The sequence below is a fragment of the Schistocerca gregaria genome, chromosome X (genome assembly GCF_023897955.1).
Source record: "Schistocerca gregaria isolate iqSchGreg1 chromosome X, iqSchGreg1.2, whole genome shotgun sequence".
NCBI classification, from domain to species: Eukaryota; Metazoa; Arthropoda; class Insecta; order Orthoptera; family Acrididae; genus Schistocerca; species Schistocerca gregaria.
In genome coordinates, this window is record NC_064931.1 from 127,498,060 (window position 1) to 127,525,408 (window position 27,349).

General features: G+C 39.7%; 1 protein-coding gene across 2 annotated transcripts in view; it reads right to left on the reverse strand.

The window, feature by feature from the left end:
* The window catches only part of LOC126299558 (probable serine/threonine-protein kinase DDB_G0282963), a 137,137-nt gene that overhangs the window by 51,429 nt on the left and 58,359 nt on the right, over nucleotides 1–27,349 (reverse strand). The window lies entirely within an intron of this gene.

Consider the following 27,349-nt stretch of genomic DNA (forward strand, 5'->3'; position numbering starts at 1 on the left):
CATACTCAACTGCTCACAGAAATTTACAAAATACACAGTACCTGGTGTAAGCTGCAATGCTATGTCCACAAATTGGTCTACTGACATACAAAGATTTGTTTAGAGGCTCTAAAATATTGCTTTTTTGGGCTAATTTAACAGCTACTGTTCTACAAACAAATATTACAACTACTATAGTCCAATTAAAATCACTTGATAGTTAATACCTGTCATTTTCTGCTACAGTGTTGTCACATCACCTGCTGGTTACTGCTCGGTCATAGTGACACACCAACACGGCAGGTCACTTCACAAACGTTTAACGTGTAATGTGGAGCAATGTTGAAAGTGGCCTCTGCTCTGCTGACGACTGATTTTAAGTGAGGAATAACTGAACTGCTGCAGATGTCTCATTTGTAGCCCTGAATTAACTCATGCCCTTGGCTAACCACAACCTTGTGATGTGCAATGTGTCCGAGAAAATGACAGCAGATATAAAATCATGACTGCTTTCTTCACAGTTATTAAAGCTAACCTCGACGAGCAAACTTAGACAGAAAAATTTCAGTTTCAGCAGAAAAAACTAACTGTAATTTCTTCCTATCATTCACTGGTTACCTGAAATTATCCTCACACTGGCTACATGAACTGCCACTTTACCAACCAATGAGCAGTCTTGGTTGGCACTTGTAGATTACAGATACTGGCAGATTATAAATGACAAAAGAATGATAGGGAAAACAATTAGGGCAAATAAAAAAGCCAATACAATAATGAAAATGATATGGCAAGGAATTAGAAATTTTTTTTTAAAAAAACATTTAAATCAATTAAATGAAAAAATAGTAATAAAAGTTTTTTGATTAGATTAAAAAAATAATGACTGTGCTTCATGAGTTTTGATATGACCTTACACATGACAGGTTAATGTGCTAACCACTGCGCTAAAACATTACGATACATAATGTTGACACATTTATGACTCAGATATTCCAGTAGCAATGATGGGCTGCAACCTTCCAATATCTGGCTTCACTTAATGCTGTGTGAAACTTTTCTAATGTAAGCCAATCTCTGTGACTATAATAGTACACAGGACGCAGAAACAAGTCTGGTGTGAAAGGATCAAGAAGCATTTGGTTGTGCTGTGTATGAAAGGCATATGAACTGATCAGCCAGAACATTATGACCACATACCTAATAGTCGGTATGTCCACCTTTGGTGTGGATAAAAGTGGTAATGTGTGTTGTCATCGAAGCAATGAGGCCTCGGTAGGTCATTAGAGGGAGTTGGCACCACATCTCCGCGCACGCGCGCACACGCACACGCACACGCACACGCGCACGCACACGCGCACGCACACGCGCACGCACACGCGCACGCACACGCGCACGCACACGCGCACGCACACGCGCACGCACACGCGCACGCACACGCGCACACGCGCACGCACACACGCGCACACGCGCACGCACACACGCACACACGCACACACGCACACACGCACACACGCACACACGCACACACGCACACACGCACACACGCACACACGCACACACGCACACACACACGCACACACACACACAAAGTTGTCTAATTCCTGTAAATTCTGGGGAATGGGGCAATGAGCTCTGATGCCCCATTCAATCACATCCCACATGAGTTCGACCGGTTTCAAATCTTGTGAGTTGGGCAACCAGCACATCAATTGGAACTCACTACTGTGTTCCTCGAACCACTCCATCGCACTCGTGGTCTTGTGACAGGGCGCATTATCTCACTGAAAACTGTCACTCCCATTGGGAAACACAATCGTCGAAGGGGTGTACATGGTCTGCAATCAGTGTACGATACTCTTTGGCCATTGTGGTACCTTGTATGAGCCCCCCTACTGGACCCATGGATGCCCACATGAATGTTTCCCAGAGCATAATGGAGCTGCCACCAGCTTGTCTCCATACTGCAGTGCATTGACATGAATGAGGTACAGTGATTCAACTAACATGCAACACTCTGCCACAGCACCAATGTCAAGTGCTGATGGTCATTTGCCCACATCAATCATAGTGTACTTCTGTTCATCACGTGTGATGAAATACGAAACTAAAGAACCAGGTCCAGGATTTGGGATCCAAACACAAGATGACAGAAAGCTGGACAAGCTGAACTAACAAACTGTCATGGCTGTTTGGCAATGGCGAATGGTTTGGGCATGACAGTGAGTGCTCTGGTTGGAGGAAAGCAGCTTCAGCCTGTGAAGTGTCAATTAACAAGCAATTTTAATCAGACTATAGTGAACATGCTCAAATTTGAAACAATGGAAATTCAACTGAGAACTGAGCGCAGCACAGCTTTCCTTTACATCCCCCCCCCCCCCCCCCCCCCCGTCAGTCATATTAATGTAAGGAACCCTTAAGAATAATTGGAATACTTTTGACTCTAACTTATCATCTTTCCTCTCTTAGAAAGATATCAGTTGCTATTATCACAGATAGTTTTACGCCTCTTATTGGCATACCACTTTTAGTGACGGCATCAAGTGATATTAAAAAAAAGATATATATATGTATCATCACAACATGAATCTGATACTACATTACATCCAAATAATTTTGAAATAATGGGCAAAAATATTATTAACTTTGCATTGCGAGAGAAGTACAAATATGAAATATCAACTATCAAAAAAATAACAGTGACATTAACTACTCTCAAGAAATAACTAACAAATTGGCAAATGGTTCAATATGGGAATAGAATGGTTTTATATGTGAACTTATTGAATAATCTGAACATCATTAATTTAACATTGCTAGTACTAGTTTATTAGCATTAGCAGCAGCAGCAGCAGCGGCAATGGCGGCAGCGGCAGCAGCAGCAGCAGCAGCAGCAGCAACAAAAACATCAAAACAAGAGATAATTTATATTCACAGCAGGAAAATGGATAATGTTATATCAATATGTGGCCAGTTCTTAAAAAATGACAAATCAAAATTGAATTACAGTATTTCATGCAGGAAACACTCTTGAACCTCACTATTTTTGTAAAGAAGCAGCAACACTTATGTATCAGGCAGTGATTAAACAAATGTACTACATATGGGTTTCATGTCTGATACTGCACCAATGGATAGATGGCCTCACACAAAATATTTCCATTTTATCACTGATCATTAAACTGTATTGAGATTCAAGTTTGGGAGGAATATAGAAAGTCAAGGTCTGTTGCAAACCTTGAGGTGAGCTGTGCTGTTAACCCAGCTTTCTGCAGCCATTTACGTGAAAGTGCACACTCATGATAGAGGGTGTACAGAAATGCTCTAAATATATATTACATTCTGCAAGCCAATGTACATATTACAGTAGAGGGTATTTCTTACCAATATCAGTGATTTTCTGTCCTATTTCAGTCACGATTTGAGGGATGGAAAAATATCTATAACTTTGGGATGTGCCCTAATCTTGGTTATGTTATTCTCATGAGAGAATATGGTAAAGGTAATACAGTTGCATACAGCCTTCCTCAAATATCAAATTTACCCACAAAGGTTTCACAGGAAAAATATCACACTTTCTACAAAGGTTACAAAATAAGTTCCCTGACCATTACAGTTACACTATCATATGAGCTATATTGAGTTGCTACAATCCTACAGCACATCATAACACCACACCTACTTCTTCAGTACTAAAAATCGTAGAATAGCAGTATAGTGAGAGTCTTAATGAAGTACTGTGTGCGGGTTCCTTCCCAGATGCATTGCACCTTCCCCCAACCCTTCTAAAAAGTGTAAGTCTTCCATTTGCCTCCCCTACTACTGACTTTATGTACTTATCACATTTCATGTTGTTTCTTAGCATTAACCTTAAACATTTAAATGTTCTGAGAGGCCCAAGTGTTCACATCAATCTTGTAATAGGATACTATAAGGTCCTTCCACATTGTTGTGGGTATTATTTTGCATTTACCTACAGTTACAGAGAGCTGTCATTCATTTGACCAACAAGAAATTCAGTCCAAGTCATTCATTATGATGATCCAGCAATTATTGTCAGCAAACAGTCTTACACTGCCACTAAACATATTCTCAGCTAAATCATTTATGCCTATTGAGCATATTACTTGTCCTATTGTGCTTCCTTGGGACACTGCTAATATTACTTTTGTTTCTGCTGACTACGTGCTGCCTGTACAAGAGTTCCAGAAGCCTAACTACCCCAAAAATTTCTTACACTAGTTGCCCATTTTCAAACTACTAAAATATCAAGTTATTCCTTTATTAGTATAAGTTTTACACTTTTATGAGTACATTATCTATGTGATATTTCCATGTCTACCACCACCACCACCACCACCACCATCTTTCTCTCTGTGGACCCCTTCATGGATAAGGTTTTCCTCTTCTCCTCCCAAAAGTTAATCCTTTCCCTTCCATCCAATCCATATTCTGAGATCTTCAGTGTCCTGAGCCACTCAATTCATAGCCTTCTATCCTGTTCCTAGATAATTATTTTGTTAATTAGTTTATTGGTAACATAGTTACTAGTTCATAATTATGTACAGTTTTCTCCAGTTGTCCTGCCCTTCCATTTTGATCATCATCTCATCCCAAGCTGAACTAACCACTTGGTTTTTGTCTTTCCTGTCACTCTACACACACTCCCCCATTTTACCAATCATTTTATCTCAGCCTATCCTTATTATATGTCCAGCAAATCTTGGACTACTGGGTCTGATTTCTTCTGAATTGTCTTCAAGTCTCAGTACAGTATTTTTGTCCATTTTAGCACCAATCTCTCACTTCCTCTTCCTAAGGATTTTTCTCTTTTTATATTGTTCTGGTTTGATACCATGTCTTTCTAGTGTAATAACATCAGTCTTTAATTATATGTTTTCTCCTTTTTGTACTGTTCTGCCTGATCTTTCATGTTAGTTGATGTGTTCTTTCTATAATAATCTTCTCCGGACACACAGTGGACTATAATTTTTATGCCCTCTCTTTCATCCACTCACTATTATTTTCTCTTCTTGTTATGTACTATCTCTGATACTTAAATTTGTTCACCCTTTGTATATAGTTTTCCTGTGTTTTCTTATCTCCAGCAGTGTTCAGTGTTTCTGTCCAGTCACCAGCCATCCTTAGTTTTAACCTTCTGGCTATTTTTCTCACGTTCCCAAGATGTTCCTTTGACCCTTCTTACATAACATTAAAATGTCTGCAAAAGTTAGGTAATCTAATTGGCCCCTCTTTGTCCTCCCCTCATGACTCTTTACTATCCCCATTCCATCATCTGCAATAACACTGCTGACAGCTCCCTATTTCACCTCTCTCAGTATCAAATGGTGCTCACAACATCCCCCTACCCTCCATCTGTCAGATTTAAATGACTGCCAATATCTCAGCTGACATATTGCTTGGTGGCTTCTGCCTCCAGATTTTTGACCAATTCTGCTTAATGTTAAACAAGTGTTGGAAGAATATCCGAAGACAGAAGCTCACAGGCAATATGATAACAAGTGACCATGAAAAACTCAGCAACTTTGTATCTTATTTACTATCTCTCTTACTGTAATCTAGTCTTCTTCTTTCCTCATCTATATTACCCAATCAATGGAGAATTATGCCTTCCTTAAGGTTACTGCTTTCATCTTACACTTCCAGGATCAGTGTTCTAACAGCTATTTGCAAGTAATGATCAAATGTGACTTTTTGAAAGGAACAATACCAGCATTTGCCTTATGCAACTAAGGGAGACCACAGAAAAACCTACATTTGGATGGCTGGGTGGGGGAGGAAACAGGGACTTTTAATGTGAAAACCATTCAAAAACTGACTCACTTATAAACCAATGGACACTTACATTTTCAAAATTACTGAGGCAGATAGCAAAACAAGATAATGCATAATAAACTGGAGAGGAAAATGTACCTGTTATTGGAATGATAATGAAACTGTGGTAGGTGGAACATGTAGCCAGATTAATAAGTGGCAGATGGACAAATGAAGTTCTTTGTTTGGTTCCAATAGGTAAGGAAAGAAAGACTGGGGTGGGGTAGGGTGGCGAGCATTGGCTATCACTCTAAAACAGAAAGGGGGCACTGGATTGTAAAAGTTGAGACGGACTCACTATATTGTACAGGTTGAGTTTGTTTGTTGGTGCTTTAGGGCGCAAAATTGCTGCACGTCATAAGTGCCCATTTCATAACTAAAAATGGTCAATTACTGAATGAATTTCAAGCGGATAGTAGTCAGAGACTGGAGTAAAGGGGTAGTGAAAAATGACCGCCTCCCATTTGAGGATGTTGCTCAAATGGTTGAAAATTAAATTTCCTTTGCCATATTACTACAATGAATAAAAGGTAAAACACAATCTACAGCTCATACTGTATCTGCTAAAATATTCGATAATTTAAATTGAAAACATAATTAAAACGTAAAAAGTTATAAAATTGGCACTGGGGCAGAAAATGGTGCATTGTCAATGGTTGGCTGCAGTAAGCATAGTGTGGCGACTGAAACGATAGCACTTAGTAGGCAGCCTAGCTATAAGTATCTCCTCATGATGAGAGGCGCAAGAGGAAATCGTCCACATGTTGGGAGTTTGTACCCACATAGAGAAGGCCAGTGTATGTGCCAGAGAGACACAATTTTCCTGCATGCAGCAACACAGAGATCATTATAAGGACAGGACTGCTAAAACGCCTAGATAGTTGGGCTACAGCCTTGGCAGTAGCATTGGCAGTTTCATTTCCTGACAGCCTGACATGACCAGGTGCCCACATGAATACCATGTTGGCTCCGTCATAAGCAAGTGAGTGAACGGAGGCATTCTCAGATTCGTTGTTCTATGGGGTTGCACATGTACAGCACACAGAGGCTCAGAGGGCACTAAGTGAATCAGAAAATAATAAACAATTGAGAAACCTGTGTCATCGGATATACTGGGCAGCCTGCTAGTGTGTGGAAAGCTCTGCTGTAAAAATTGAGCACTGTTCTACAAGCCGGTATCTATAATGTTTGTTGCCAATGACAAAGATGCATTGACACTATGGTTGGTCTTAAGAGTCATCAGTATAGATGAGGGTGCTGCCGTGAGCCATGTGCCAAGTTCAAGAAACTTACAGGAATAGGTCAACTGTAGAGTAGTGTCCTTGGGAAGCTAAGTCCAAGATGAACATGGACCTCTGCGTGAAGCCAAGGCAGCAAAGGACTCTCATCTATGGGCAGGGAATGTAAGTTTATGTTTCCAAATTAGTATATGCAAGCAAACTCTGGGAGGCAGTAAAGAAGTTGTGCTTTCTCTGTACTGGCAGTCATAATTAGTCAGTCATAAAAGGACACAGGATGGATGGCTGGGAATAGAGAACAGGCAGTATGCATATCTGTTGATGAGAAGATCATGCTGATGCGACAGAGGTTGTTCGGCAGCATCTGCATAGAGACTTATAACTGGACTAGTTTAAAAAGCTCCAGTAGCCAAACATATGCCTTAATGATAGACGGTGTTCAGAGGCATAAAACAGATGGTCTTGGACATGAATATATGAGAACATTTACAATTGGACAAGGGACTGGTACAAGGGGAGGAGGATTTTCCAATCTGCTCCAGATGAAGTACTGTTAAAAACACACAGAATACTTAGAGACTGGGTACAGCATGCTGCCAGATAAGATATGAGTGTGAGCCCTAAGAACTTTGTGTTTTCGACAAGTGGAAGAGCAACAGGACCAAGGTGTGCGGATGGTGGAAGTAACTCCTTATGCCACCAAAGTTCTCACAGATAGTTTTTACATGGAAAAGTGGAATCCGTTGTTGATGCTTCACGAGTAAAGAATGTCAAGACATTGTTGAAGTTGTTGCTCAGGTAAACAAGTCCACAGAGACCTGCAGTAGATAGCAAAGTCATCAACAAAAAGAAAGCATGAGATGACTTGTGTGAGACAGACCATGATAAGGTTAATTACTATGACAAATAGGGGTATGCTCAGCACAGAGCCTCTAGGCACCGTGTTCCCCTGAATAAAAGCGTTTGACAAAGCCCAACTCGCATGTACCTTGAATAAAATGGGAAGGAAAATAAACAGCTACAGTATGGCATTTCCTCAGAAAATTGTTCATAATATGGGTTGACAGGGTGATAAGATGATCAACTGCAGAACCGTGCTTATGAAATCCATGATGTGCATTTGTTAGCCGATTCCAAGACTCACTCAAACCACCATACCAACTGACCACTGAGCATGCATTCCATCACCTTGCAGACACTTCTGGTGAGGGAAATTGAGCGGTAGCTGGATGAACAATGTTTGTCCTTACCAGCTTGGGTATGGGGATTACAGTGACTTCATACCAATGTCTAGTAAACGTGCCATCTGTCCCAACATGATTATACGTACAAAGCAGGAAGTGCTTGCCATAAGGAGATAGGTGCTGCAACATCTATATGTGAATATCGTCTGGTCCTGGAGTGGAGGATCGTGATGAGGCAAGAGCCTGTTCAAGTTCCCTTATAGTAAAAATGGTATTATAGCATTCACGATTCTGAGAGGGGAAAGATATTTCCTGAGCTGCCTTCACTCATTTCCAAGGTAGCACGGTGGGATGGTAATGGGAAAAGTTTTAGATATCTGCAAAGTATTCCCTGACCATGGCATTCCTCAGTCCACCAGCAGACAGGGACACATCACGGTAGGGAACAGGTTCAGGAGATGGAACATTTTGCGGTGGTAAGGATAACATTCATAGTCTACCTAATCATCACTGCTGTGGAAATGATGTTTATTGAAGCTTGTCTGTGGAGAGCAGAGCCTCCAGTCAGCTGTAGAAAGTGGCCAGTTGACCTAGCACACAGGGGGGACATGAGTTAGTGGATGAATTACACATGGGAAATAGTTGCTTAAATATGTGTCTGAGAGGACTGACCACTCTAGACAGTGGGTAAACTGTGCACTACAGAAAGAGAGATCCAGATGTGAGGAAGTGTGTCAGAAAGAAATGTGAGTTCACCAGTGTTCACCAGAGAAATGAGAGTGAGATGGCTGAGAAAGTTTGCCAGGAAAGAGCTTCTCAGGCAGGTTTTCAGAGAACCCAAAATGGGATGGTGGTACTTTAACTGCTGGATAGTGGTATGCAAGAATTTCTACTACCTAACATTTTGCGAGCAACATTGAAGGGTACCTTTTCCATCACCCGCATATCCTGAAAGGCTCACTCATCGAAGTACACATGACGGCATTCATGGGATGAAGTGGTATGATTGCCAGTGCCGTTAATGCAGCAGGGAGAAAGAGGTGGGCAATTTCTGTCATGAACATCCCTGCCAAAGTTATACATTTGGCTGCATTTTTACAGGACATACAAGTATGGTTAAAGTGTTGACATCAGCAGCAATGCATTGGATTTGTTATGTAGGGTCTGACATTGATGACTTCATAGCCTGCCTTGATCTTCAATGGAACCTCCACTCTATCAAATGTGAAGAAAAGAGTGCGAATTCTGCAGCAACCTCCTTTGTAACCCGATGAACAGCAGTTATGCCCTGATCAGAGAGATAATGTAATATACCTCCCTCAGTCATACCATCAAGCAGCTGAGTGCATATGATACCACATGAGGAATTCGGTGTTTGACGAGCCTCTACACAAACAGGGTATCCGTGGAGGAGTGTAGCTTTAAGCACTTTTTGGGCCTGATAGGCACTGTCCATCTCTACAAGCAAAGTTACATTGTGTAAGTGAGTGCATGACTTTAGTGGGCCCGCAACTGTTTCCAGACCTTTCTGAATGATGAACGGGTTCACTGTGGAAAAGTTCTGACCTACTCCTGTGCATGACACCATGAGATAAGAGAAAGACAAAAATAAAACCACCCAGGTCTTCCTACACTTTCACAAGTTTCGGTTCCCTGGTTTTGTATGAGACATGGTCCCCAAGGGAAGAGAGGAAGAATGAGAGGAGGATAGGAATGCCGCATGAAAAAGGAAGGGCTACTGCAAGGGCGGTGGCCCTGTGTGTGCCAAGCACGTACTCACAAGAGCTGAGAGTGCCCTGGGATAATGGGTTGGGGGGGGGCGGTAAAGGTTGAGAAAGACAAACAGAGCTAAGTAACTGGCGAATTTCACATCACCATGTTCAGTTCTTTGTGTTTATTAGCAGTGGAAAACATTGCAGTCCATGAAAATTAAAACAAATTGGAGCACAGCTATGGGCAATTGTCATGGTTTGTACCTAAAAAGTATAAGGCATGCACCTATTGCTGCAGAATGTCTACACTGGTCCTTCCGGACCTGTTTCTGAATGATTCCTTGACAAGCAATGCTTCACTTAGATATCTGGATCAGAACTGCATGCAAGAGACCCTTGCTTACTCCTACTCTCAAATATGCCTGCCTATATGAGCTGAATAGGTTTCAGTAGTGGACACTGGTAGACTGGAAATGTTTCGTATGAGCAGACAAATTCTACTTATGTCAGTACATGGACAATATACAGTCATGTTGATCTCATATCTCAGGAGGCTACAATGAGGTTCTGAACAACAATATTTTGCCATTCACTGAAAGAAGATTGTGTCTCAAAAAGCCCATTCTTCTAATATCATCATTTTCATGTCCACTGGGTTATCAAGGCTGCACGACATGAGGAACACATGTTGAGCGACCTGTCAAATACACAGATTTGAGCACCATCTAAAGCCTATAGGAGCAACCATAACTATGCACCATATGCCAAAGGCAGTATCCACACTACTTGAAGAAGCAGTTTTTTTGTTGAGGTGCAAATTTTGGGGTGCTGATATCTTCTACATCCAGATCTTAATGTTGTCGGAGTTGTTATCAAGCCAAGGGTGGCTGTTACTGGTAGGAGAAGGATAAAATTTGCATGATAAGTTTATCCAAAATACAGATATTGATAAAACAGAGCACTTGTAAAATTGCACACACAACTTCCCATACTCAGTTACACACACACACACACACACACACACACACACACACACACACACACACACACACACACTTGAAGTTACAATTTTTGTACACAGCTATTGAAAGCACTGGTTGGAAGATGATGACAATTGTGCCAAAAAAAAATGTGAGGCTGATCATCTGCTGGACAGGTTATGGAAAAATCTCACCGATTGTCATATAAAGTGTCAGACAATAACTGGTAAAGCCAAGTCTTTTGAGTCAACAAGCCAAGAAACAAATTTTGTAAATGAATAGAAAATGGCTGAGAACAATCTTTCAAGCAAATAATGCACCTATCCACAAAGGCAATCTTACACAGGAAAACTTAGTCAACTGAAGTACAAAGTGGTTTAACATCCACTCAATTCACTGAAGTTGGCAACCTGTGACTTTCACTGATTTAGATGTAAGGCCAAACAATTTACTTACAAGCTTTGAAAAAGTTTTGCTTTTCCCTCATTCCCTGAAGAAGCCCGCAGATCATCATCATAAAGCAATCACTGTGATCTTGTAAATATCCAAAATATGTTAATTAAAATGTGATTTACTGAAAGTTTTGTGGCCCAACCATTATTCACTGGAAGAGGGGCTCTTTTATCATAAGCTAGTGCCCTATTTAGAGGCAGTCTGTAAGTTACTTGGTCTATCCTGAGCAGTTAAAATGTGGTATGCCATAGAATGGTGATGGATTTTACTGGTAACAACTTCTTTTCAGTACTCCCCAGCCACACATCTTCCAACCACTGCTACGCTTCAACAGTGGAACAGCAGCATAAAAGAGAATGCAAAATATTTGCCCCAAGTAATACCCTTAGCTACTGCACATTTGAGCTCATTTTCCCAAATTCCCGTTTGGCCTAATATCCAGTAGAATGCTACCTTCTTTACATGCCCCTAACTGGAAAATGGAGACCTTCATGTCTCATATCAATTTGTCTGATAGAAATGTGCAGTGGATTGTTTGAAGAGGACAATGGCAACCTGAGGAAGGGGAAATTTTATGGTTTAATTGTATTCCTTTTGCCTTCAAAATAGCATGCAATTCCTGATCAAGAACTTCATGGAATTCGTAATAATTCTCAATGTAGAAAGATTCCACCAACAGTTAAGGATAGTGACTTGGTCTGCATTAAAATCCATTTCTTTGTGTTATCTGAATGGCCTCAATCTTCGCATGTGGTACCTGACAATTTGCTGCTTTGCCAGGCAAAGAATGGTACAGAATGCTTGTGATTGTGTAGCAACCAAGACACAAGTGCTTTTAACTAGCCTGTGGTGCTCAGCAGGTCAAATTTTAAGGGAAGGTATATCTCACTGAATGATACATATGAAAATGTAACCAATCTAAGGTCAAGAAGAATCCTTGTAGAAGCGGATCACGCATTCTGTGTCTGCTCCCCATGCTCTGTAATTATACTGTAAGGTACTTAATGATATTCAGTACCTTGAGATCCTCAACATTTAAAACCTTCAAATGCAGCAACCACATTAAATGTTCATAATATGTGATGTTAAAAACTTCACTTGATTATTACAATTTAGCTTCATGTATCTACAAACATATTCAAGTAGGTTAAAATATGATTAGATTCGCTTAAATTAATATGTACAGTTTTATTTTAAAAATTAGGTAATTGCCAATGTTCATTTCTCCAATCATCCAAACATCTGTTTCAACTGATGTATTGCAATAACAAAGCTAGAGGCAGCACAGGAAATTATCTACAAGGAGTGAGTACTGGATAGGGCTTTCTAAAGATGGTAAAATATTGTTTAGCAATGTAAAGGAACTTGGAAGTAGAGTAATCTGACAGTTCACAATTGACTCAATGCTGCAAAAGCAATTACCATATATGGATGTGGGAGGAGGTCCCCAAAAGCCCTATTGGTGGGTCTGCCCTAAGATAAGTGTCCTCTGCAACCAATTTTCTCAATATTTGCAGACTTTAGAGGTAGATATATGCTTTATTGAACTTGAAAAACTGAAGGAAATCTTCAGTGACATGATTAAAAATCTCCATACTGCGTTACATGCCCTACACATATGTTCAGCAGCTACTTGATGCTGGCCATATAGAGAAAAAAAAGCAACTGTTTCTTGCTTTTTCTCTTTGTGGTATTGTGTTTAAAATCACTATCCTCTCTTGGTTCCCACCCGATCACTGGAGTTAAGCAACGTTTGGGCCCAGCTTGTACTTGGATGGGTGACTGTTCGAGGAAAACCAAGTGCTGTTGGTTTAAGGACACTTAAGCCAGCAAAGCAGTGTCCAATTGAAAGACTTGCATCAAGTTGTAGTGCCACATGAGATTTATTTATTTTATTCAATAGTTTGCAACCCTAGTCACAGGAAGTTTTTTAAAAACTAACTAATGGGTCCCATGAAGCTCCTACAAGAAGCTATGGAGAAGGGAGGCAGAGGGGAAGGGTAGACAAATCAAACCAGCCATGACCTCATGTTTGAGCCAGCCTAATACAATCAGGATGAAACATGCTACTCCTTCCACACAGCTCCCCCACTTCAGTCACAATTCAACTCATTTATTCCAACAACACGTACATCAACCTCAAGTGAAAAATGTGAGTTGATGGATGAGATGCTCCCCTGGAGAGTGGCAGAGCACCACCATTCAGAGCTGTCAGCAGGTAGGTGCTGAGCAACTGCATGGCCCTGGTAAAAGTACCCACTACAGAAAGTTTCTTTGTGCTGCAATTTTAAGGTGTGTTACACAGCCAATTACTCCTACACATGTTTTGAATACCTGTTTGTAATGCAGCTTCCTGAGTAAGGTACGGAGAAACCGTACACACCAGTGGAAAGAATGAAACACATGAAACATAGTGATAATCTGAACATATCTGTATGACTAATATGAATACTATTTAGGGAAACATTATGTAATGGCCACTTAGAACAAAATTAATTACAGCTCATATATTCAATATACCGAAATTATCAACAATCAAAAGTAGAAAACTTGGTGTGGTGCATCTAGCCATGTATTTATACTCTTTGACATAAAACCTGATCGTCAGCCAGCCGCCAATGAGCCTATTTTCACACCAATCGCAAGGTGGGACAAATAACATGGTCACACTGAAATTCTTTAAGTCCAGCTATCTACACAATCTGGCAACTCTACAGGTGAGGTCCTGCCTTCTGTTCAAGCTGTTATGCTATGTGTACAAATGTGTTCTAGCAGTAAACAGTGCATTGTCTGAATGCATCACTTTGCATTCAAAGCAACTCAATGCCTAAATTTTTTATACTGTCTTTCGTTTGAATGCTTAAGTCCTGAGAGTAATGGTGAACAGCTACAATGTATTGACATACTGCATGACAGTCCCATCCACCAAAATTTTTGCAGAAAATTTCTTGAAAGACTGGTTGTCTGTGAATGATGCACATGCAGAGCTCTCTGGGGCCCACTTGCTGGTATCTGGCAGTGACTGCGGCGGTCGTGTTGCGCTCCCTGAATCTGTGATGCAAGTGCCACCTACCACTCATTGCTTTAGAGTGTATACAATGCTTTACTTTTGTTGAGTGATGCTCCACAAAAAAGTCTACTATTTTATTTTATGTTTGGTAGAAATGAAGGCAGATGATCCATTTTTATATATTGAATATTGTATTGCACTAATATGCAAGACATGAGTATGGCTTAAAATTAATTTTGCAGTTTGTGATTTGGTTGGTCGATCTGGGGAAAGATGGGGAAGGAAATAAGATATGCCCTGTCAAAGGAACCCTTCCAGCATTTGCCTGAAGCGATTTGGGGAAATCACAGAAAACATAAATCAGGATTGCCGCTTGCCGGTTTGAACCGTCATCCTCCCAAATGCGAGCCCAGTGTGCTAACCACTGTGCCACCGGGGTTGGTGTAGTTTGTGATGCAACCAGAACACCTCACTACATTGTTTAATGTTGTTGTTAATGTTTTCCTTTAGTAATGATCTTTCATCCAGTTTTTCATCAGGAATTCGTATGGTTTTGTCAAGTCACAGTGAGGAAAGTTGGTGTAGTGAGTTTTATTATTGTTGTTGTTTGATATCTTACAGCAAATGTATACAATAAACTGTCTGAATACCTTGCAGTGAATGCTCTGTAGCAGTGCAAGCACACTACACATTTTGAGGTTCACATATGGATTCATTGAGAACTCAATGCTGATTCAGAGTGGTATTTAATGTATTCAATAAGATTTAAACCAAAAAATTGGTCATTTTTTAAGTTATCAAAAGTCGAGGAAGTTGGTTACAATGAAATGAACACCCTTAGCTGCTTACAGGTGTTGACATAGGTCAACGGGGACAGATGAAAATGTGTGCCCCGACCGAGACTCGAACCCAGGATCTCCTGCTTACATGGCAGATGCTCTATCCATCTGAGCTACCGAGGACACAGAGGATAGCGCGACTGCAGGGATTTATCCCTGGCATGCCTCCCGCGAAATCCACATTCTCAACGTATTGTCCCACACTACATCCGTACAAAAAGAATTCCACAGCTACCACAAGAATGCTGATTGGGATGAACGCAAGAAGAAATGCAGTTAACTAGTTATTTGATGCCACAAAGTAAGCAATTCATCTGAGGCCTCAGAAAGGAGGAAACTGAAAATTATGTTGATTAACACAAGAACTCAATGATAAATGTGGTCAATGCGCACTGAATGACCCCCCCCCCCTTTTTTTTAGGTTTGTACATGCAATGCACAGTAAACAGCCTCTTCATTGCTTTTGTAATTTTCTCTTCTTATCTGGTCTCTAAAGGATGAAAAGGAACCATGTCCAAGTCACTGATGGTTTCTTCAAAACTTTCCAGTGACTTTTTTGTGTGTTGTTGCTGGTACTCGCAAAGCGGACCACCATGCCCACTCACGAGATATTGCATTGAGGTTGCCAAAAGGCTTGTGAATTCTATTCCAAATATGTCACAAGTGGAACATACACTTGTTTACCCAGAATTTCCACATTATCTGTGTAAATAAAAGCAAGAAGCAACCATTATTTATCTATTGGAATATTTCATTCGAACAGCACAACAAAAGTATCACACATAGTCTTTCATTTTCTGTAGTAACACTACAACCAGTAGCCAAAACTGTAAACATTGGGAGTGGTCACAAATTTGTAGCTATCTGTAGTAGTGGAAGAGTCCGTACTACACATTTAACTGTTGAGTAATATACTATGACACGGATTTATCTGTCGTCACAGTGTTAAATCAACAGAAATTGTTGCAGCATTCTGCTTGTGTCATCGGCCTCCCATTATAGTCATTTCTTACTGAGCTTTTCCTACTGCCCTGGGAAAACGATGCCGAGGTAAATGCGTGCATTCTGTAAGCGAAACATCCAACATTCCTTTCTTCCCGGTTCAATGGACATGTGCATCAGTACCAAATAGACATATAAAAGCTCTCAAGTGAAGCAATAATGATAATGTAGCCAAGACACAAAGGAATGAATGACGTTAGCTGCCAATGGACACTGATTTGAATAAATGGGGGAAGTTGGAAATTTGTGCCGCACCAGGACTCGAACCCAGATTTCCAGCTTACTAGGCAGATACACTGATCGCAGAGCCATCCGGACACTGTGATGATCACAACTGCAAGTACAACTGCATGCCTCCCATCAGACCCAAAATTCTCAACTTATCCACACACTACTGCTGTATTGCCCCATGTCCATTATCTTCATTACTCATGCCATTTTGCCAATTCCCGTAAGAGCTCAAGCGTGGTGTGGATTGGCACTGAAGTGATCAACTGATTGTTCTCACTTTATTATATATGTGGTGTCTGTTGTTTCGGACATGGTATGTTAGGGTAGTCTGTGCAGGTGGGATGTCCATTCTGTCCACATGGTACAGTGGTCAGTGCATTTGCCTAAGAAGCAGGAGACCTGGGTTCAAATCCTGGTCTGGCAAAAATTTTCACCTTCCTCCATTGCTTTAAATTAATGCCCACTGGCAGCTAATTTCATTCATTCATTTATGTCTTGATTGATTCCTGAGCAAGAGAACAAACACAATGTATATAAATAATAATAGCAACAATAACAATTTAATCATAAATTAAGATTATTGCATTACAGATGAACATTGATAATTAAAAATAAAAATGTCCTCACTGCTGTCCACAGCCTGTTCCAGCCAGCCCTCTGTAGAGCTGCACTACCAGATGCCAATCTAAGGGATGGCTTCAAACCAACAGCAGATTGCACCACTGAAAAATACAAATGAGTTGCATACTTTTCCTCTTTGGCCTGCGATTAAAGTTTATCTTAACAAAACTGAAAATGTGTACAAAATAACCTAGTCCAAAATGTCAAGAAACAGTAAGAAACTACACACTGTTAACAAATGGAATGTATCTACATCTGGTCTTATCTTATACACAACAAGAATATCAGGTATACCTCCAAAATGTGGAGATTGAGAGAGGACTATTACACTGATGCCACATATGGATTCACAGGGAAAAAACTGAAGGGATGACTACTGAAGCAGAAATAAAACAGAAGCACTAGGCAAATATGTAGTTGTGCATTTCCGTACGATTTTTGCCTCCAGCTCTACCATAGGTAATGCATACCGACAAGCTTATTCATGGTTTCCATAATTTTTACCCATCTTTTTTGAGTCACAAGGTGATGAACAAAATACATTTTCATGTCACTGACAGTTGCTTTGAATCTCTTCAGAGACTTTCTCTTGTTTTGTTGGTAATTTAACTTAGTAGTCATAGAACAGGTGACTATAGCTCCTCCTGTGAGGTTGCCAGGAGACCTGCAGTCAAGATTTGTCACATATTTATGATAGCAGCTCAATGAAACTATATCAACAGGTACTGACAAGATACAGCTTTTGCAGGAAAACTGGGACTGATTTCGAAAGCATCTACCATTTCAGAAACTGAGTGCTACAGAGCTTAGCAGACAAGGCACTGCTGCAGTAATAGCTGATATCTTATTTACATTGTGTCTTTCTTTATGTAAGATATATTTCAACTGTGTACAATCTGACACATTCCATATCATAAATATATTACTCATCCTTAACATGTGAAACAAAATTTTCTGTTAATTGATTGTGCTGTTGGTTAGTTGATTTTTATTTACATTGTATCTTTTTATTGTATTTACAAAAGTTATATTTGAACTATGTAGAATCTGACACGTTCCATATCCTTGCAATTCACTCACTACCAGGATCTACGGAACATGAAATGAAATTAAATTAAATAAAAACATTCCTTCTTTGCCATAATGGAAACTGATGAGATAGCATGTGATGTGAAAGATGAGAGTAGGGGAAGTTTCTGCATGAAATGAACTTTCTGGAAGTAAAACAGTTCGCATTACTAACGCAATGTGATACCTTCAGTAGGAATAAGTAAGAAAATTTCATCAAGATGAGAAGCAAAATTCAAGCAAATTTAGTAGGATCAATTGGTCCCACATCCACAAATCACTATTGTGACAACAGAGTTGTGAAACAATGCCTGTGACATTTCAGACTCTCGAGCACACTAGTGGCAAGAGGAACTCGTTTTCGTCACTGGAATTGTGCATGACTGGATCCAGAGATGTAATTTATTGGGAGCCACTGCTCCCAAGATTTCAGATATGTTGGTGTGGCAAGCTGTCTAAAGAGAGTATAAAACAGAATAATATTCCAACGAGAGTTTTTCCCATTTCTATGACTCTGATCATGGGTAATGTTTATCTATGGATAATGTTTGTGTGTACTGGCAACAACATACATAATTAAATAACAACAGGAAGGCTGACAAATATTTTCAGTAAAGACTTCCTACCATTCAAATATCTTTGATGTTAGCATGTTTATCTCTTGAGAAAAGTTGTTCTCACTTTTACATGTCTACATTTTATATTCGTTTTACTTCTGCCATCATCGGCTACTTTGCTGCTTACATAGCAAAACTGTAATGTTTACTGTGTGGTCACTAAGGAAACAATGTCAATAAATGCAAGCAGCGTCTGGTGAATGAGCTTTCCACTTTGCAACACACTTCAGACTGAAATAAACAAAATAAGAGCAAGAGGTTTACCATCTTGAATGTAGGCAGGGTTGGTGCAGTACTTTGAAGTTGGTAGAGTTTCTTCCCAATTTACTACCCAATTGCTCCTAAAGTAATTTTTGTTATAACAAAAAATATTGGTACACTCATGTGGGAATTACTGTCGAGGTGTAATCGTTAAAATACCTTGCTACATTAGATAATATTCAATGTGTGTCTAAACTTACTATCAGCCCATCTCTTGATGATGTACTGAATATATTCTGAACTTCTCCCACTGTTACCTGCCTCATTGATTTCATAAAGTGTTTTGTTGTATGCCAATCAGAACTAAGTGCATATAGCTCTTCACTGTTTTAGAGCATTAAATGGTATCAGCTGCTAGTTGCTCTGCACAATGATTGGTAAATGAAGGTCATCCCATGCATAAGCTACTCCTATTTTCATCAATCACATTGTGAACTATCTACCTTGGCTTCAATTACAGCACCAGTGCCTTATCCACATAGTTGTGAAGTGTTCAATTTCTGGAATGGGAGCTTCTTTTGAAATCAGTTCCAATATTTTCTGCAAAATACATATCTTAACCAGTTCCTTTCAAAACTAATTTAACTGAGCTGCTGTCACAAGTTACATAACGGATCTTAACACTCCGTGTCATATGTATTCTTGCAATCTCACAGCAGTAGCCATAGTTGCCTGCTTACCAAAGACCATGTTACATCACCAACAAAACAAGAGAAAGTCTCTCAACAGATTCAAAGCAACTGTCAGTGACAAGAAACTGTATTTTTTCATCATCTTGGGAATCAAAGAAGACGATGAAAGTTATGGAAACAATAAACAAGCTTGTTAATATGCATTACCTATGGTAGATATTTTGTTGCTGCTTCAGTAGTCATCCATTCAATTTCTGCCTGTGAATCCAAAACCCGTTTTATTACTCTGTGGCATCAATGTGTTAGTCATTTCTCAATCTTCACATTTTGGTGATATTCCTGATATTCTAGTTGTGTATGAGACAAGACCAAATGTATATACAGTCTGTCTGATGTCAACAAGTGTGTAGTATCTTACGTTCCTTGACAATTTGGGCAAGGTCATTTTGCACACATTTTTAGTTTTGTTAAAATAAACTTTCATCGCAGGCCGAATGGGATAAATCTGCAACTTATTTGTATTTTTCAGTGGTGTAATCTGCTGCTGGTTTGAAGCTGTCCCTTAGATCAGTGTCTGGTAGTGGAGCTCAATGGAGGGCTGGCTGGAACAGGCTATGGATAGCAGCAAGGAAATTGTGAGCTGTCTTTGAAGTTCTTCATATTGTTCATACAGATGAGACTTGGCAGTGTTGCTGATGACATTTGGCATCTCATGATCGTTCACCTGCTTTCAGGATTGGTGCCGAGTGATGCTGCTTGTTCTGTAACATTTTCATTTCATACTGACGAGGTAATCTGAATAGTCATTACATTTGTGTAAAATCAAGATTGTAAATTTAATTTTCAACCCTAGGAAGGTAATTCTAGACTTAAATTTCAGTCGGTTTTCTATTTCATGTTGTGAATTGTCTGCATTCACTACCACCATAGCAACTGCAGATAGGTAAACAAATCAGTGTTATGTTTCACCCGAGGTGCCATGCTGCCATCTAAGTGTAGTTGCTCATTCTGATCTCACTGGACTACCGAGGTGCATTGTTTGTTTGTTTTTTTTTTCCCCGTCAACAAGCAGAATGGAATTAAGCAACAAAATGCTAAGAAAAAAATTTCATCGCGCCAACTGAGGATTAGCCTATTTTTATTTTTAGGCATCAGCCTTTTTCTGTAATGCAATAAAATTTATTAATAATCAGTTTGTTATTCTTACTATGATTACTCTTATTGCTTCACTCACAATAACGTTCTTATCCATATTTGGTACCGATGCAAATGATCAGTGAACCTGGAAGAAGGGAATATTAGATGTTGTGCAATGCAGACTACACACAGTTACCTTGGCATCATGCTTCCATGGCAATATGAAAAGCCCAATAAAAAAAGACGACAACTGGAGGTCGGTGACACAGGCAGAATGCTGCAACAATGTGTGTTGATTTCACACTGTAACGGCAGATAAATCCATGTCATCACAGTATATTATTCAAAAGCTGCACATGAGGTATGAACTCTGCCACCGCTACAGATAACTACAAATTTATGACCATGCCCACAGTTTACCATTGTCTTAGCTGCTGGTTATAGTGCTACACATGTACACAGAAGCCAATGTTTCATAACATGCTGGTGTCCGAATGAGTTATGCCAATGTACAGGATGATTATAATTACAGTTAAACAATCAAAACACTGCAGAAATAGCACCACTGGTCAGAATGATGTCAAATTGCAATGGAATATTATTGGAGAAGGGGAAAAAACATACAGAAGAAGAAATAAAAAGTAGTGTGAAAATTTATCAATAGATGGTGCAGTATATGTCATACTACGTAAATGAAAACACCTGTCATGCGCATGACCCATTGCAATTGGTATAAACAAGCCGGGTACACGGCTTTTCCTCCCATCACGTCTGTGACATTCGCTATGACAGTCTCAACATAGCATTGCACTCTGCTTGTAAAGCTGTATTACAAGAATGATGACTGTGCATATGTCACTTTGCAGAAGTTCCAGACACTGAAGGGGTTGGGGGAAAAAAAAAAAAAAAAAAAAAAAAAAAAAAAAAAAAAAAAAAAAAAAATGCGTTGGTCCAATGACTGCCGTGGGTTTGGAGAAAATGATTTGGAAATTCGAAAAGATGAGTTCTTTAGGTGTGCAACCCGGTAGAGTGAGGGAGGAAATGAATTGATTCAATACCAGTGGAAGCAATGCAAGAGAGGACGAGTGGTGGTGTGGAAACATGTAGTGCATGGAGAATTGCCCGAACACTGGACATACCCGTGAGCATGGTGCATAAAATCCTATGAAAAATCCTTCTTTGCTATCCATTCACAATTGCCCATGTACACAAGTTGCTTACTGTTGACCTGCCAGCAAGAGAGACCTTTGCTTTAGAATTTCTTGCTCACCATGGAAGTGGACAACGATTGGCAGTGGAAGATTTTGTGGACAGACAATGCCCACTTCCATCTAACAGGATATGTCAATACACAGAACTGTCTAATATGGGCAATGGAAAATCCACACACAAATCAACCAGTACCACTTCATTCTGGAAAACTCACACTGAGGTGCGGGTTTATGGCATCATATATCATACGGCCATATTTTTTTGAAGAGACAGGTGCTTCCGGTCCTGTTACCTGTACCATCACTGGTAAGCGCTATGAGTGTCTTTTGCACAACCATGTCATTCCAGCTCTCCAACAGTGTGGATGGGATCATTTTCATGCAAGATGGTGATCCTCCACACATTGCAAATCCAGTTAAGCAGCTGCTGAAGTATCATTTCGAAAACGCTAGAATTATCAGCTGCCATTTCCCTACAGCCTGGCTGTGCCAGTCACCTGATCTTAATCAGAACGACTTCTGGCTGTGGGGCTATCTGAAAGAAGTTCTGTTCAGTGTTCTGATTGCAAACTTAGCTGAATTGAAAGCACACATTGTGCAACACATTCTGTATGTGACCCCTAAAACACTTCAATCAGTTGTGGAACATGCTGTTTTTAAATTTCATCTTGTTGCAGAAAACAGTGTACAGCATATTGAACATGTTTTGCGCCAGTGACATGGAAATTAATAACCTGATTCGATTCTGATTGATGTGGTTTTTGGCCTCGAGACAATTAAAAAACGATTTTTTCCGTCCAAAATGACATGACCTTGCCGTGGTGGGTGGACTTACGTAACTAGCAATATCACACCTGTACATCCATGCACACTGAATAGTACAGTTTGTTTAACATCAAACGTACACCTTAGGCATTGTTGTATGATTCAGTTGCCATTTGTAGTCGACCTCTATTAAATTATGATGCTTACAGCACCATCTATTGCGACATTTTATAACTATTTATTTTTCTTCTACCATACTTTTCCCCTTTCTCAAAGAATATTTCACTGCAATTTGATGCCATTTTGACCAGCGTTTTTTTTTTTTTTTTTTTTTTTTTTTTTTTTTTTTTTTTTTTTTTTTTTTTTACAGTGGTTTCTAAGTTTAACTTTAATTATAATCACCTTGTACAATGAATACAGGCTGAAGCAATGAATTAAAATATGTACCAATGCCACAGTTTGAACCCAAGTCTCCTGCTCAGTAGGCTGATGCACTACCAGCTCTGCCACCCTGGCACTGCGGCTAACACAACTTCACATATTAACCTTGTACAGTTTCTTCTTGCTCTTGTTTACATAGCTACATAAACTAACATGGAAAGTCCAGGTAATAAAGAGGGTGTTTAACTTGTGACATTTAGTTTCAAACAGAATTCATAAGCCTTATTGTAACCACAATCCAACACCTCGTGTGAGCAGGCATAGTGGTCTGCTTCAGGAGTGTACTAAGCAACAACACACAAAAGAAGTCACTGGAAAGATTCCAAGGAACAATCAGTGATATGGATGTGGACTCTTTCCACCATTTAGGGATCAAGCACGAATGGAACATTATGAAAGCAATGAACAGGCCTTCTCTGTGTGATAGCAATGGAGATACTATTGAAGACAGTGCTGCCAAAGCAGAGCTACTAAGCACAGCCTTTCGAAATGCCTTCACAAATATGATGAAGTAAGTATTCCAGAATTCAAATCAACAACAGCTGTCAACATGAGTAACGTAGACGTAAATATCCTTGGAGTAGTGAAGTAACTTAAATCACTTAATACGAGCAACTCTCCTGGTCCAGACTGTATACCAATTATGTTCCTTTCAGAGTATGCTGATGCAATAGCTCCACCCTTAACAATCATATACAACTGTTCGCTCGACGAAAGATCCATACCCAAAGACTGGAAAGTCTTACAGGTCACACCTGTAGTAGGAGTAATCCAGCAAATTACAGACCCATATTATTAATGTCGATATGCAGCAGGATTTTGAAACATATATTGTGTTTGAACACTACGAATTACCTCAAAGAAAAAGGTCTAGTTACACACAGTCAACATGGATTTAGAAAACATCGTTCTTGTGAAACACAACTAGCTCTTTACTGGCATGAAGTGTTGAGTGCTATTGACAAGGGTTTCAGATTGATTCTGCATTTATGGATTTCCAGAAGCCTTTTGAAACAGTACCGTATAAGCAGCTTTTAATGAAATTGTGTGCTTATGGAAGATCGTCTCAATTATGTGACTGGATTTGTGATTTCCTGTCAGAGAGGTCACAGTTTGTAGTAATTAACAGAAAGTCATTGAGTGCAACAGAAGTAATTGCGGGTGTTTCCCAAGGTAGTGTTATAGGCCCTTTGCTGTTCTGTATCTATATAAACGATTTGGGAGACAATATGAGCAGCTGTCTTCAAGTTGTTTGCAGGTGACACTGTCGTTTATCTACTAATGAAGTCATCAGAAGATCAAAAGAAATTGCAAAACTATTTAGAAAAGATGCCTGTATGTAAGCAAAAACTGGCAATTGACCCTAAATAAAGAAAAATGTGAGGTCATTCACATGAGTGCGAAAAGCAATCCATTAAATGTTGGTTACATGGTAAATCAGTCAAATCTAATGGCCATAAATTCAACAAATACCCATGAATTACAATTACGAACAACTTAAATTGGAAGGAACACATACAAAATATTGAGTCATTCCATGTCAAATCAACACACCTATTTTACCTCGCCCTCTTAGATTTTGCTGAAAGTTGGTATACTTATAGTGGGCACTGAGACTGAGAAAAATACCAAATTTCAATTTTTTACCTCAAACCATTCCTGAAATATGGCTATGTAAACTTTTCAAAAACCAGCCAAAAATGTGTGAGCGGACTTTTTTAAAATTGTCCTAGGAGCTGCCGTAATTGAGCTAGAGAACTGGGAAAGGTGTCATTTTGCAACGTTTTGCATGCTCTTTCCAGTGATAGACAAAAAAACATAACTTCTAATTAATAACCTTTTTCAAAATGGGAATTAATATTTTGATTTAATTTTTTTACAAAAAGTACATAATTGAAAATTTTCAAAATATTTCCATAACTACTTCATACTACTGTAAATCACTGACCTTTAACAAACAAGAATTTCTTCAAAATATACTGGAAGGTAAGTAAAAAAAGTATTAGAAATATCAAAACATCACCTTATTAAACCAAAACCAATCAGCACATTTTATAATTAAGTTGATTGCTTATTTTAATTTCATACAACTTCACTAACAGTATATTAACCGAGATAACAAAAACAAGAAATTGAGCATTTAACTACAAACTGAAATAAAGTATGAATAAGTACAAGTATTTACATTATAGTTCTGGTCCATGATGTTTGAAATGGAACTATTAAACAAATTAAATACCTAATGCTTGTTTTTGAGTAACAGGTATCTGTACATAGCTAAATTTAACACAATAGGTACTAACAATAATTTTGAAACAACTTTCTATAAAATATACATTAACACTAACCTGAGACAAAAATTAAGTTTTGAGTTGAAAGCAGTTTCCCAATAAATTGTCTTGGAACTTCACATATTACATTTTAATAAAACTGACTGGGTTTGGTTTACATCACTTTCATTAAGAATGTATGTTCTCCCTGTCGGAGTAAATGGATTCACTTTTGTGAGGACATCTGCATGTGCAGGATAAGAGAATGACTTAGCTGGTTCACATGGATGAAAAAAAGTTATTTTCACTTCATCAAGTTCTTCGTTTTTTTCTAAAATGTGCCCAAGCAACCAGTTTCCACCACATACAGTGGTGACATAGCCTGATACATCTTGTAACTTCAGTTTGTCTGGTGATGTAGTTACTTCCCTCTCCCATCTCTGCATATCACCTGAGAAGTATTTGACTATTAATTTTGATGTAGTGTTGGGAATGAAAGTGTGAAATTGCTGTGTTCCTTTGATTGTCAATGCCTCTTCAAGTCGTCTTTTTAAGAATATTTCTGAAGCCGCGTAGTCTTCTTGAGTCGAATATGCAAAATCAACATTTGTGATATTATCTACTGCCCACTCAAATAGATCTCATGCGATTTGGATCTGATTTTGGTATGGCCTTCATAAACTTGCACGAGCTCCCAGTCTCTTTACTGAACCCCCTACTCCATCACAAGGCCCTTTCCCATGTGCTGTGGCTGAAAAGTGCCACTCAGCTTTTATGTTGAAGTCTTCACTTTTGAAATTTATTTGTTAGATATTAAATTAGCTTCTTTTGAAAGGTGTAAACAGCAGTTGTATTGTTCTCCAGGCAATCAGAAACAATGACAAAGGTCATTTGCTCAATTTTGTCTTCCTGTTTGTAATATATACCAAAAGGATGAATGGTAATCTGTTGTCTTGTCCAGTGGAAACTCTGAGCTTCATCCTGTAGAACTATACCATAATTTTCTGAAAAATCACATATGACAACAAATTCAGATTCCATAAGGTTTTCTCTTGTAATTTCTAAGACTTTCCCGGCGATTTGTTGACATCTCGTAAAATCGGGTGTACTGCTGGTGGTCTGCGTCTTTCCAACACGATATTTCGACGTCGTAACTCGGCGTCTTCATCAGGTGTTCCCTGAGACTGGTTGGCGAGCTGACCTCGTCCCATATTTATGCCTGGGCGGTGTGTGGTGCTCCCTATGCCGTCCGCGCCCGCTGTGGCCATTTCTGTCAGTGGTATCAGTCTCTAGGTGCTTCCTCTTCGGTCTGCACCCGTTGCAGCTCTCTTCTGAGGTATTGGACGTCCCAAGGCGTTCCCTATTGGGTCCGCGCCCGATAGGCGCGATCCTAGCACTATCATGGCTCTGCTGAAGCCCCTTATGCTGTCCGCGACCGCGGCGAGTTTCTCTCGTGGCCGAGACATTGTCCTGGCCTTCTGAACCCGGCATGCGCCTGTGCGGTGCGCCTCCTGTGGCATCCGGCTGTTGTTGGAGCTGCGTATTATGATGGCCATCCTCCAAGGAGCTTGCTGCCGCCTGGTGTCGTGTACGCCTTTCTGTTCCGTTACTTATACCCTTGGACGTCTGTAGTTCATTCCTGGAGGATGGAACTTCCTTCCATTGTTTCTGTAGTAGTTCCAAAGCAGGATTCCACACAGTACTAAGCTGATATCCTGCTTCTCGGTTGATCAAGTTCTCAGTCATCTTGATTTCAATCGATTCATTAATGACACTAGCCCAGATTCGGGGGGTCTGAGCCAGGATCCTAGTTTTGTCATACTCCATGGTGTGCTCAAGGTCAAGGCAATGTTCTGCTATTGCAGA